Here is a 12,897-nt window from a genome sequence, read left to right as displayed (position 1 = left end):
GGAGGGTCCGTCCCTAGACCTCGTCAGGATCACGGCCCTGCAGACACCTAGAGTCAGGCTCACACCTTCTAGGACTACGAGAGAATAAACAGCCCTTGCTTTAAGTCGCCCACTTTGTGGCACGCTTTTGCGGCAGCCCTGGGGGATTAATAGAATAAGGAAAATTCGGCTGAACGTCAGCTGAGTCACACGGTTCCAGCCCCTGGACGCGCCTGTCATGGGTCCCTGGCTGTAGCGGTCGCAGGCAGCCGGGCTGGCCGGGGGAGGAGGCGAGCGGCCCTGCTGGCGGGGCCCCCGGGCGTGGCTTCTCCGGGGGCAGGCGCTTGCTCGGTGCCCTGGACTCGCAGGGACAGGTCCTGACCCTTGACAGGCCCTGGTTGCCACGCCCCCCCGGCTCACCTCCGGGCCAGGAAAGCAGCCACACTGCACAAATGAATGGGCGTAGCTGAGTTCCTGTTAAACTTTATTTGTGGGCTGAAATTTGAATTCCATATAATTTTCACGTCACGCAACACTCTTCTTAAAAAACTTCTGGTGTTCGCAGCCGCCATCTCTAACGCCAGCGCCCCCTCCCGCCGAACTCCAGCTGAAGGAAGGGCGGGGGCGGGTAAGGAAAGAGGTCTCGTACCGTGGTTTGTACAAAGCAGGCTGCCAGCAAATCGACCGATCGTAAAGCACCGGGGAAGCAACGGGCTACCAAAGCCGCTCGCAAGAGTGCGCCCTCTACTGGAGGGGTGAACACACCCCATGGGCACAGGCCTGGCACTGCAGCCCTTCGTGAAATTAGACGGTATCAGAAATCCACTGAACTTCTGATTCGCAAACTTCTTTTCCAGCGTCTGGTGTGAGAAATTGCTTAGGACTTCAAAACAGATCTGCACTTCCCGAGCGCAGCTACGGGTGCTTTGCAGGAGGCCAATGAGGCCTGTCTAGTTGGCCTTTTTGAAGACACCAACCTGTGTGTTATTCATCCCAAACGTGTAACAATTATGCCAAAAGACATCCCGCTAGCACGCTGCATATGTGGAGAACGTTCCTAAGAATCCACTACGATTGGAAACATTTCAGTCTTAAAAAAAAAAATTTCTCTTCTTCCTGTTATTGGTGGTACTGAAGGTTAGATTTTTTTTTTTCCCATGGGGTCAAAAGGTACCTAAGTATACGATTGCAAGTGGAAAATAGGAGACAGAAATCAGGTATTGGCAGTTTTTCCATTTTCATTTGTGAGTGAATTTTTTTAATATAAATGCGGGGACATAAAGCATTAAGGCAAGTCAAGATGTTTCAGTGAACACGTTTCAAGCAGTTGAACTTTATAACAATATAAATAAACCTGTTAAAGTTTTCTGGACAAGGCCAGCAGGTAGATTTTTTTTAAAACAAGTAAATTTCTTACTGATGGCAACTGAGTGGCGTTTGTAGCATTTTTATTGCACAGTCCATTCCATCCGTTCGCTGTACTTTTCCCACTGGGTTGTCCTGCATGCAAGTGTGTTTTTAATGTTGTCTGCCTTCCGTGCCATGCCTGTAAGTTTACTATTAAAATACATTAAACTAAAAAAAAAATTGTGCAAATATTCAAAAATGTAAAAAATTATTCTTAGCTGACCTCATGGTTAAAAAACAGACGGCGGCCGGACTGGGCCCGGGACAGCAGCTTTCTGACCCCTTCCCGCCCTGGGCGATCCTGCGGGTCCCCGGGAAGATGGCCCGCAACTTCGTATCTGCACCCACTTTCTCTCTCTCTGTCTGACCGTGAAATGTCTTGATCTGTGGCCACTTGAATGTCTCACGTGGGGCTTTCCAAATGTAAATAAAACTGGTGCTTTCCCTCCCCACTGAAACCTACCCCATCCCCCCGGTCTCCATCTCAGTTACTGGGGTCGCCATCACCCTTGACAACGCCTCTCTTTTCCTCAAACTCCACATCCAATCCACCCTTAAAACCTGCCAACTCTGCCTCCAATAAACACCCAGACCTGACGACGCCTCCTGACCTCCTCTGCTCTCATTCTGGTCCAAGCTGCCAGCATCTCCCAATCCTGCTCCTGGTTTCCTGTGCGTCAGAAGGCGGCCAGTGGGATCCTTCAGAGGCCGGGCCCCCACCCCCGTGCTACCCCCAGGCCTCTGAGCGCTCCCTACAGCCCTTGGGGGGAAATCCTGAGACCTGCAAATCGACGCCACCGTGAGAAAGCACCTCGCGCCCGTTAGCATGGATGTATCACAAAGTCAGAGAAACGACAAGGGTCCAGAGCCTGTGAAGAAATGAAAGCTTTGTGCGCTGCTGGTGGGAATGAAAGATGGTGCGACTTCTGTGGAAAACAGCAGAGTGGTTCCTCAAAACAATTACAAGGGAATTACCGTGTGGCCCGGCGATTCTACGTCCGGGTAGACCCCCAAAAGACTTGAAGGCAAGGCCTCAAAGAGGTGTCTGTACACCCACGTTCGTAGCAACATTACTCATAAGAGGCAGAGGTGGAAACAACCCAAGTGTCCGTCAGCAGACGAGTGACTAAACAAGTGAAGCCTATACACACAGTGGAATATTACTGGGCCTTCGAAAGGAAGGATGTTCTGACACAGGCAGTTGCCCGATGAGCCTCGCTGTGCTCGGGGACAGACCCCAGACACAAGGGGACAGCGCTGTGTGATGCCAGGGGATCCTGGAGGGGTCCACCTCACGGAGACAGGAGGCAGAGGGGAGTTACCAGCGGCTGGAGGGAGGGAGGATGGGGACTGCTGTTTAATGGAGACAGAGGTGCAGTTTTAGGAGGCAGAGCTTCAGAGAAGGTTGCACAACAACGTGAGTGCACTCAACACAACTGCACACACCCCTAAAAATGGGTGAGACAGGAAATTTTATGTTATTTATATTTTACCACAACGTTTTAAAAAAAATCTGACTCCTTCCACGTTCTCTGCGCCCCCACGTGACCCTCTCTGAGAACCTGTTTCCTACCGCCCGTTCCTCCCCCAGCGCCAGCCAGTCGGGCCTTCTGGTGGCCACTGTGCCCCCTCGCCAAGCGCTCCCCCCGCGACGCGCTCGGGAGGCGACCGCCCACCCCCACAGGCCCCTGGCCGCCCTCGCCCTTCGGAACGGCAGCCGGGCGCCTCCGGCTTCTCCTCGGGCACTTCCCACACTTGGCGCCCGGTGACGAGGGCGTTGGTCTGTTTGTGTGCTGTTCCTCTCTCCTCTGTGAGGAGGGCCTTTCTCTGTTTGCTCACCACTCCGTTTCCAGCTCCCAGCACACAGTAGGTGCTCATCGCACAGTGCCTGGGGGCCGGCTTTGTCGAGAGAGTGCACGCGAGCCCCACAATGCGGTCTGGCATCGAACGGCAAGGTGCGGGGGGCGGGGGAGGGTCCTCGAATCACGGCCTGACTGTGCGATGAGCCCAGTCTCCCCCCCGGGTGACGGGCCCCTTCAGAGGCCCCCAAGACTGAGACGGCTGCTTTCGGGGCCCTCTACGGAAGACGCTGCGGGCGCTGAGGGAAAGGGACGGCGGTACACGTGCGAGTGGACACGCAGCGACCTCGATGTTCAGGGAATAAAAAGGCGCATGTCGGCTGCTTTGCCCTGTTCTCCAGCCGCAAGCGAGGCTGCTGCGCAGAGTCCGGATGCCGCCGCTCAGGGGCCATGTGACCTTGGTGGAGCCCCTTTCCCTCTCGGGGCCTTGTTTTTCTTGCTGGTCCTGGAAAAGGACCAGGTTGGTGTCCCGGGGGGCCCCTCGTCCTTGAACACTCTGGCCACTCTAGAGACTTCACAAAGGTTCATCCTCTCTTGGAGATTTTTGAGACTTTAAGTTCAAGTCAAACTGCTAATCATTCGGATTCCTTTCTAATTCTTCCATCAGCCAGTGATGCCGGGGCAGTAAAAAAACAATTCTACCTCGAGAGAAACCACAATGATTCATGACTGTTGAACCTAATTTAACAGGGGAGGGGAGGCCACGCTGCAGAAAACCTGATTCTGGGAATGAGTTTCAACTCCAGTGGCCGTTGTCACAGTGCCATCAGTCATCCTGAGGGGCAGCTGTGTTTGTCATGAGCAGAAGGGGTAGGCCCTGAGCACTCAGGGGGCGTGGCACTAGTGGAGTCCCGTCCCATCAACCGAAAGGCATCAACTCCATCTTCAGGGAGGCTGAGGGCGGGTCTCGAGGGAGGGCTCGGGGGCAAGTGTGCTGGGGGCGTTCCTGGGCCCGGGGCATGGAATGCCTGGGGTCAGGAGGAGGGTGAGTGTTGGGGGGCCCCCGGGCCCTTCCCGCAAACCCACGGCTGATTCACGGGCCACTGAAGAGAAACAGGAAGCAGGCGGGCAGGCCCCGGGCCCTGCGGGCACTGCAGGCTCCGGGGCAGGAGGAGGGCGGCTGCAGGAAATTTACCAAGTGGAACCTGGGGGCTCGGAAGCGCTCGTGTGCTTTCCCGGCCAGGAGCCCGAAGGCACTGGGACCAAAAATAGATGTGTGCACGCGCACGCTTGCGTGTGAGAAAGAGACAAGCAGGTTCTGGCCGTTTACAGAGACAGAACCGTGACCTCCTCAGTTCAAACCCTCCTGCCCCCACTCCCACCCCCTCGTGGCCCCGCGTGTCTGGGCACACGTGGCGCAGGGGGAGGTGAACCCCGGACGCCGATCCGCCCGCACCAAGCAGCTTAGGTGAGTACCTGCGAGGAAGTGAAAGTGAGGCCACCAAGCTGGGCCTCCCCTAAAGGGAACCAACTGCTCTCTTCCCCGGGGAGGGGCTACTGTGTTCATAGCCACCTCCGACCCCTGGGACGAGACCTGGTCCCTGTGGAAGACAGCCAGAGAGCTGCAAGTGAAGCCAGAGGGGGTTGCTCTCACCTGTAATGGGTAAAAACTGGCCTGAACAGCTTAGGTACGCCCCCAGGCCCCGCCTTGCCACCTGCCCCGCCTCCCCCTGCACAGACAGCCACGAGGCCTGGGTTCTGAGGACCTCGGACGAGGCAGGAGGGCTCTGGCCTGGGGGAGCACCCGCGCCCCGGACACAGCGAGGCGAGGGACACCGCTGGCCCGAGGAAGCAGCAGCGACCAGCAGGAGGCCATGCTCACTGAAGGTGAGCGCACAGACAGCGAGGCCTCTCCTCAGACATGGCTGGGCTACCAGGGCGGGAGAGGAAGGCCATGGCGGGTCCCTGGGTGGCAGGCGACAGGCTGCGTGCATGAGCCCCAGTGGTGTGTCCTGTGGGTGCGCCCAGAGACGGCTGGGGCTGGCCGTGTCCAAAGACAGCCAGACGCGCAGAAAGCCGAGACAGCCGAGTGGGAGCCAGCAGGCGAAGGAAACCGGGAGCCCTCGGTCGGCTGGATTCCTAGAGGCGGATTGAAACAATGCTCGCTACCATAGCCAAAGAAGTAGTCAACAAGTTTTTAAATTTTAGCAAGGAACTAGAAACTATTAAAAGGGTCAACGTTGATATTTTTAAAAAAAACTAAAAAAAACCAAACCCTTCCAGATGTGACAAAAACATTAGCTAACACGAAGGCCCCAGTAGGTGGTTTTAACCACACTTACAAGACGGCTGCAAGAGAACGTGCGTCCGGGCTAAGGCAGAAGCCACCGTCGGCGCCGGAGGAGGTGCGAGGGCAGGAAGGGCTGAGAGGCTCGCGGGGGGTTCGGGAGTGAGCCTAACACGCCTCTCATTGCAGGATCGGAGGCGTAAAAAGGCAGAAGGTCACAGAAAAAAAGAGTATTTGAATGGTAGATAATTATCCAGACCTGATGAGGGAGTCATCCGCAGAATCGAGACAACCCAATGAATCCCCAACAGGACAAGGAAAAAGAGATCCTTATTGCCAGAAAGGGAAGGAAGGAAGGAACGAAGGAGGGAGGGAAGGCAGGGACAATCTCAAAGCTGCCCGAGGGAAAAGGAAGTTGCCTTTAGAAAAGTCGTAGATACAGTCACTTCTCAAAAGCCGCGGTGGAGGCCAGAGACTGTGTAGTGATGTCTCCAACTTGGCAGAAGAAAAACCCAGATCCTCTAAGAACGAAAAATATCCTCCAAGAATAAAGGTGAAATCCAGACATTTCAGGAGAAGAAAAAAATCCACAAGACCTCAGGAGCCTTGATGAGGAGGGGACGAGAATCTCAAAGGAGAAGGAATAGAACCCCAGACAAAAGCCAAGAAGGGCAAGCAGGGACATGCGCAAAGTGCAACGACTTCCTTCCTGTCAAAAGTGACCGGGTTTTCGCCGAATCCGCCGTGTGTCTGGGCCCCCTGAAGCGGAGGCTCCGCGGCCCACGGGACACGGACCTCGAGGCGCCAAGGGCAGGCCTGCAGGGGATGAGGCGTCCACCAGGGCGGCTGGAGCCCGGCTGTGAGGCCCGCGTGGCGGCGGACCATGAGGGACAGGCCGTGTGCAGAGAGGCAAACTGGGTTCCCAAATGCGAGCCACCAAGGAAGCTTGACAGGGACAGTTGGCATGACAATTGCCATTGTAGGCACAGGTTTGCAACAAAGCTGACTCACGGGGCCACCCCGCGTGCCCCAGGGTGAGACGCCACGGGGACCTGCTCGATCAACACAGGCGCATCCCCCCGAGCCCCCCTGGTGACCCAGGGAGAAGCCCACCCCCCGAGCGGGAGGGAGGTCCGGAGGGGCGTGCGCGCAGGAGGCGGCCCGGCCTGAGCAGCCGGGGGCAGAGCCAGGGGGCCCTGGGCTTCGGAGGGGCGGTGACTCGGCTACAAACAGACAGGAGCCAAGGCTCTGGCCCGGGGATCAGTGAGCGCTCAGAAAACGCCGCGCGACAGACCTGGCGGCCTTCTGCTCAGATGAGGAACGTCACAGAAAAGGGCACATTCAAAAATATGGGGGGCAGGAGTGGGAAGGAGAACAGACTCAAGGTTTAAATGTGGACGCTTAAACCAATGACGCCAGTGAGACCCTGAGGGGTGACCCCACGTCGGTGAGCGGGACCCAGAGATGGGGGTTAGGCCACAGCAGTCGGCGCTGGGACTGCCGCTGGCCCTGAGCGACGCACGCGTGGGTGCAGGGTGCTCACCCCGCAGAGCCAAAAACCCTCACGTAACTTCTGACTCCCCCAGAAGGTAACTGCTGGTAACCTGCTGTTGACCAGTAACATGAACAGTCGATGAACACGTATTTAGTATGTTGCATGCATTATGTACTGTTTTCTCACAACAAAGTAAGCTATTGAAAAGAAAATGTTATTAAGAAAATCTTAAGGGAGACACTGTACATTTACTGTACTTATTGGGGAAAAATCTACATATAAGTGGGCCTGCTCAGTTCAAACCTGTGCTGTTCAAGGGCCCGCTGTATCGGCACTTTATACATGGTATTTAAAGATGCCGATATGCATGAGATTATCTAACAAAAAATGTGTATAATTTTAAAATATAGATAATTACAAAGGAGAAAATAAAAAATCACCCAGAACCTATGGACAGAGACCTTCCCTTATAACTGGCTGTCCAGGGCTTCGCAGCTTTAGTCACCCACACACGCCTGCCTCAGACGGCAGGACAACATCGCCGGAACAGGAAACGGTGGCCTCGGCCACCATCGCCTGTACCCCCGGCCTCCCCCGCTCAGCCTTCACAGAGAGCAGCAGAGACATTTGGTGTCACTGCCTCAGCGAAGGGAGGTGACCACAGAATACCTGCTGGCTTTTGAGATCCCAGGGGATGCGGGAGGCCCAAACCCACGCCGAGGCGTCAGGTTCGGAAGCGCGCCAAGCGCACAGATGACCTGGGCTTAGTCAGGCTCCTCTGGAAGGAGAGGGGACAGAGGGCCAAGGGGAAGCTGGGGGCCTCGGATGCTGGTGCATCCCAAGGACAAGGGCCCTGCACCCTGTCTCAGGCCGCCTTCTAGACAAGCCCCCAGCAGAATCTGGCGGCAGGGGCGTCCTGGGCCTCTTTACCCAAGCAGCACCCAACGAGAGGGCCCAGGCCCCCGGGGAAACCACCAGGGGGAGGGGCAGAGGCAGTTCCCGGGTCCCGTGCGCCAGGCACGGACAGGGCACCCAGAGCTGATGGACTGTGCACAGCTCCAGGCAGGGAGAGGCCCTGGCGGCCTGCGGACCAAGGACATAGGCAAGAAGCAGCGGACCCCACACATCGCTGGCATTTTACCTCCCCCTGAAACGCGTATGCAACCCCAGGGAAAACACGGGGCCCTGAAGTGACCTGGAAAAACACGCTCAGCAGAAGAGTTGCAAGAAGCCAGAGAACGCTCAGAAAGTTATGCTTCTTGGGATATATAAACAAGCTGTTGCCGGTAGGCTTTGGAGACAGGCTGGGGATCCTGCAAGAGCAGGTTCTGGCAAAAGCGGAAGAAATGCCACCCATTGCTATTCACGGCACAGCACACACCTGCCTCGCGGTGGGCTCGGGAAGGCCCACCCAGAGCCTGGAACGCAGCCGGCAGGCGTGGGGAGCATGCCAGCCGAGCCGCCTCCCCCGCCCGCCCCGCCCCCGCCGGCACACGGCCCGCTCCCCGGGCAGCACCCAGTAAAAGCCCGCGGGACGACCGAGTGCCGGAGCCCGGGAAGTGTTTGTTGAATAAACAGGCATACGATGCAAAGGATACATACAGTTTATTAAAGCAACATGATGTGATTGGGGAACAAGACAGGAACGTGTTTAATGTATCTTCATCCCACTGTTCCATGGAATGAAAGCCTTGAATTTGCGGTGTCCTCTCCTGTCGTTGTTCTGGGCTAAGGTGGGACCGGGGCATGGGGCTGTGTTTGTTTCGTTCCCAAGGAAGTCTCCTCCTCTGGCACGAAGCACTCGCAAGAACAGCTTTAGCCTCGGCAGGCAGGTGTCTGGCGCTGGAGAAGGGCTGGGTCTGGCTCCCTCAGTAGCTCCCATGTAGTGGGACCAGAGACCCCTGAAGGGGCGGGGGGAGCGTGGGGAGCCTGCCTCAGCCTGCGCATCAGACCGGCCCGCTCCGGTCTTGATACTGGCACCTCCGCCCTCCGCCCTCCCATCCGTCAGCAGCCCGGCCTTCTGCCCCCACTCTGAGCACATGATCTGGGAGATACTATTCGGCTTAAATGTTTGATGATGCCGAGCCGCTTTGATGGAGATGGCTGATTGTCACCAGGGACGGATTCCAAACATGTGTCAGCACAGACGCCAGCGTGGCAGGAAGTCCCGGAGCCCCTGGACGGGAACCCCAGGCGCTGGGAGGTTCTCCCGCCTGGTCAGCGAGCCAGGTGCTGGCCTTCCGTCCCCACCCCAGACCTTCCAGAAGCGGAGAAAGCCCTGGTGGGAAGCCGAGGGCGAGCGGGAGGGAGAGGGCGGCTGCGGCCCCCCCGCCAGGGGCCGGCTCTTTCCTGGCCGCAGTGCCCGTGGGTGACCCGCGGGGCCCCAGGGCCCCACAGCTCTGCCTCCTCCTCCGTCCCTGTAGCCAAGGGCGGCCGTGGCTGCTGTCGCTGTTCATCTCGGGTCGTCTCTTCCTCATCTGGCTTCTCAGCTTCCTCACCCTTCCCTGCATTATGGTGCCTCTGCTTTAAGTACCTAGAGGGCCTCGCGTCTCCCCTTTGGACTTGGACAGGACAACGGGCTACGCAGCCGCTGGAGAACGCAGGCCGCACGCGGCCGCCCTCCCCCGCCACCCCCTGCCCCAGTGGGCAGGTGCCACGGGAGTCCCCGCCTACGGTGGGCCCCGGTCCCTGTCTGCCGTGCCCATACCAGACGTGGAACCAAAAACCCCATGGCCCTGGGAAGTCTGGGTCCTGAGCCCATGGGATGGCTGGCCACCCTGTCCCTCAGCAGGATGGTTCTGGGGACCTAAACACCTGTCTCCAGGACACACGAACCCATCAGGGGCGTCAGCAAGGGGGTCCCGGGTGCTCAGTGTCATCAGCAGAGCCCTGGGCTCAGGCCGGCACGCGCGCCGTGTGACGCTGAGACGGGCCTGGTTCCAGGGCTTACCCCTCACCCTCCCCCGCCACGTAGAGGCCGGCTGGGATCATCCTCAAATTACTCGCCTACAGTGATGGACAGACTATCAGCCGCACTGAGACAATCAGGCCAATGGCAGCTGCGCCGCGGTCCTGAGACGTGAGCCTGCGGGTGCGCGCGGCAAAGCCCAGCAGCAGGCCCTCGCCTCGGCACAGGACGCCAGGGGCTGCGGCCTTCCTGGGGGGGCCGCTCTCCGCCGCGCCGGGCGCCGGGCGCCTCCTCCTGCCCCGGGCTACCTTCAGAGACCGGCCGTGAGCTCGTCCCTCCCGGCTGCTCCGGTGCAGCGACTCCATGCCGGCCACACCCCCACCTCTGGGCACTGGCCACTCTGCCCTGGGCCGGAGGGGTGGCCATGGGCACGGGGAGCAGCTGACACGCTGGCCCAGCCCCAGGCCCCCAGGGCACTGGGGAGCCTTCTCAATCCCCAGTAAAAGAAAAATTTCGGGGGAGAGGGGTTAAGTATGCAGAGGATAGCCCACTGGACACAGGAATGACCACATTGCCTTCATGAGGACAAGGGACACCTGTGTGTCCTCGCTTTCTGTGTGACGTCGCACCTGCCCGGTGGGTGTCCTGTCCCACTCAGGGCAAAGGAAGCTGTTTGTGGATGTAGCTCCAAATGCACAGAGACTCTTGATAGGTCCTTGGAACCACGACTTTAAGGGAAACAACATAAAACGAAACCAACTTGAGAGGTTAATTGATATGAACAAGAATAAAGTTCCTTGGGCATATTTCTGGTCACAAACACACCATCAAACATCTCAATAAAGACCCGAAACACTTCTCATATTAACCATTGAAATAAATATAAGCTACACAGATACTTAAGAAAGATTCATTAAAATGAATAAGAGAATGACTTCCAGCCCAATTTAGGATCTTGGGAGGCAGGGTGCCGGGGAGACCCAGCCTGGACAGGACACGCCTCCATCTCGGAGCCACCCCCACACCCCCACGCTCTCTCAGAGAGGACCACAGACACGCGCAGCTCTGGGATGTGGGAGGGCCCTGGAGTCTCTGAGAGAACCCACGCAGACGTGGGGGGGCGTGCCAGCTCCACACAGACAGCGGCCCTGACCAGGAACCCGTTATTTTTCTCATCCACATTGTAACAAAATCATGTTCAACACAATGATGTTATTCGAGGCCCAACAAGCTCGTGGCGGCACATGGCAGCAGCCCTCGGGAACGAACAGGACAAGTAAAGCGGGGGGCTCAGCGACGTGCCTCAAGCCGCCCAGCAGGTAAGCGGAGCTGGAGCTCGCGCTCCGTCTGTGACCCCGCGCCGCGCCCGAGACGGCGGCGGCCGCACAGGGCGCAACCGCTGCAAGCCAACGAGGCACGCGCATGTGCGTGTTGGTAGCAGGGAGAGGGACAGGCGGGAGAACGAGACTGTATCACTGAATTGTGTTCGTTCCTCACACTGCCCTAAGAAAAACCGACAGTCCCCAATCAAAACTTGACTAGGAGCCATGATTTTTAAAAGACGTCAGTAAACTCAATGTGGGGCTTCCGTTTTCCCTGGTCACGTTGCGGTCTTCACATTCCAGGAGCAAAACCTTGTTGCACCCATGTGCTCACCTAAAACAGTGGACTTAGAGAAAGGGACGGTCCCCTGTGAGTCCTGCCGAGTGACAGACTGTGAGCAGGAGGGACACAGTCCGGGGCTCTGGCCCTGAAGCTCTGGAAGTTCAGTGTGTGCGTTTCCTGAGGCTAGAAGGTGAGCACATCACTCATTCGTAGACGCCGGTCACCTTCGCGCCAGGGCACGTCCCCGAGACCTGGTTCACCTGGCACCTGTTGACGTTTCTCCTTCCTTCTGAGCTCCTCCAAAAGCCCTGGCATGGTAGCCGGGGCAGGCACCTCCTTCACCCTAACGAGGACTCGGAGGCCCGGGGAGAGGCAGGGAAGGCACAGGCGCCGCTCCTTACGAACCTGATGGGCCGCCGCCACTTGGGGGGCTGAGCGGAGCTTCCCTCCCTTCCTTCACGCTCTCCCGGGGGGACTCCGAGTACCAGTTCCTTTGTCTTCGTGTCATGCAGCTAGTCAGTGTTTTCTGACACATAAGAAGGTCGCTATGCCCTTGCTCCCTCTGAGAGGGGAATTCCGACCTCAGCCATTTCAACAATCCGAATGTTTACGTACGAACCCTGGTGAGGTGCACGCCGCTTGGACACGATGCCATCGTGCGCGCAGAGAGGTCACAGCAACACTTCCCGCCCTGGGTTGAAAAGAGAAAAACAACAGCAGAAGCCCCGCAGCCAGACGGTGGCTACACGTCGCGGCTTTCGCTCCTCCCTGTGGCACCTTTACCTTCTTAGGCGGACATTCCATGCAACGACGTCTGGGAAATAGAACCTGGAAAGGTGCCTCTCATTGATTAAACTCTGTCATTTTTCCTCAAGTTTCCCCCAAAACTCTGAAGCCGCCTTATCAGCTCTCATAAGGACAACAAGGGAAACGAGCATTTCCTAAGCCCTCACCCCTGCTCCTGCCCACCCTCCCTCCCGGGACAGGCTCCCTGCTTCTTTGCCTCCATCTCCACCCCGGGGTCAAAGCCACCAACCCTCCACTGTTGCCAGGAATCCTCCCTCGTTGGAACCTGCTCCATGCGTGTTCATCAGGGGACGGGGGTGCTGCCTGGAGCCCCCTTTGGGGTCCCCGTGGGGGTTCAGGGTAGGAGATGTGCACGAGGCAGGGTCCTGCTGACTCCGTTGCTTCTCTCGGCTGCCCAAGCCCCAGGGACAAGGTGCACAGGCGAACTCCTTGCTCAGGGCTCGCGCCTTTCACTTGGCAGGTCTTCACAGATGCCAACCGCATGCCCGACGAGAGGGCAGGAGTTTAAACAGCAAGGCAGAGACAGTCGGGAGCCGCTGTGAACTCCGGTCCCCTGGACCGGGGGCTCTGCTGAGGGAAGCATCCTTACTTTGTCAGTGACATCCACTGG

The sequence above is a fragment of the Pteronotus mesoamericanus genome, unplaced genomic scaffold (genome assembly GCF_021234165.1).
Source record: "Pteronotus mesoamericanus isolate MK-2021 breed Mesoamerican mustached bat unplaced genomic scaffold, CSHL_Meso_final contig_116, whole genome shotgun sequence".
In the NCBI taxonomy this organism is placed as follows: Eukaryota; Metazoa; Chordata; class Mammalia; order Chiroptera; family Mormoopidae; genus Pteronotus; species Pteronotus mesoamericanus.
The sequence above is the reverse complement of the archived record's forward strand: the minus strand, read 5'-3'. Positions refer to the sequence as shown.